Source organism: Carlito syrichta, unplaced genomic scaffold (genome assembly GCF_000164805.1).
Source record: "Carlito syrichta isolate Samal-C Ts95f unplaced genomic scaffold, Tarsius_syrichta-2.0.1 Scaffold307981, whole genome shotgun sequence".
Lineage (NCBI taxonomy): Eukaryota > Metazoa > Chordata > Mammalia > Primates > Tarsiidae > Carlito > Carlito syrichta.
Genome location: NW_007252077.1, coordinates 891,433 through 892,388, shown reverse-complemented (window position 1 = coordinate 892,388; position 956 = coordinate 891,433).

Here is a 956-nt window from a genome sequence, read left to right as displayed (position 1 = left end):
AATATTTAATTTTTTTAACCTTTCCAGAGACTAATCTCATCAATAAAAGATTTTATATTTCTTAATTAGAATGACAACATGTAACTTGAATACATGATTCTTGTATTTATATTTGACTGCGATTTGATTTTGCATTGCTAAAATTATTTAAATATATGTAATTAGTTATTAAATGCTGATTCAGAGAACATCACTTAATATTGAATCAATCTTAAATTCTGTGCCATCTTCTAAAGTGGGTTTTCCAAGCTCCAGCTAGGAAAACCTGTACCTAGAATTAGGAATTTTTTTCATCTTACAAAATAATTTATTATTTATTTATAAGGATATTTATTATGACCAATTTAGACTTGTATATTTGCAATCTGTTTTAAAATAATCTGTAATAGCTATTAAATATATATTATGTAGTTTTATATAACTTTATAATTATATATAATATCGACTAATAATATATAATATATTTCAAATTCTTAATGTATGTTCTCCTTTATATTTTTACAATTGGCAGCATGAATAAGTAGTTGTTTATGATGTCAAAATAATTTAACATTTGTAAAGTGTAAAATGTCATGTTAATTAAGACTAATTGTAAGATACAGAAAAAACAATTTTATATATTTATTTTTATTCTTATGACCCTAAATAACTCAATAAAAACTGTTTTTAATAATTTATTTATTATGTTCAATATATATTTTGAACTTGAGATTTGGGGAGCTCATTTACATAAATTCTACTTTGTAATTTTTAATTTGGATTTTAGGTTCTCTGTAGAAACATAATATTCTCTGTGCCAGTGAAGTGGACTAGAATAGAATAAATCAAGAGATAATTAAAAGGCAAGTATAAACTAATACTCAAGATTCAAGTTTGTTTGTAAAATGTAGTTTTCTTTTCTAGGATTAATGGTTATAATATGGATACCCAAAGACTATTGAGAAAACATCCATATT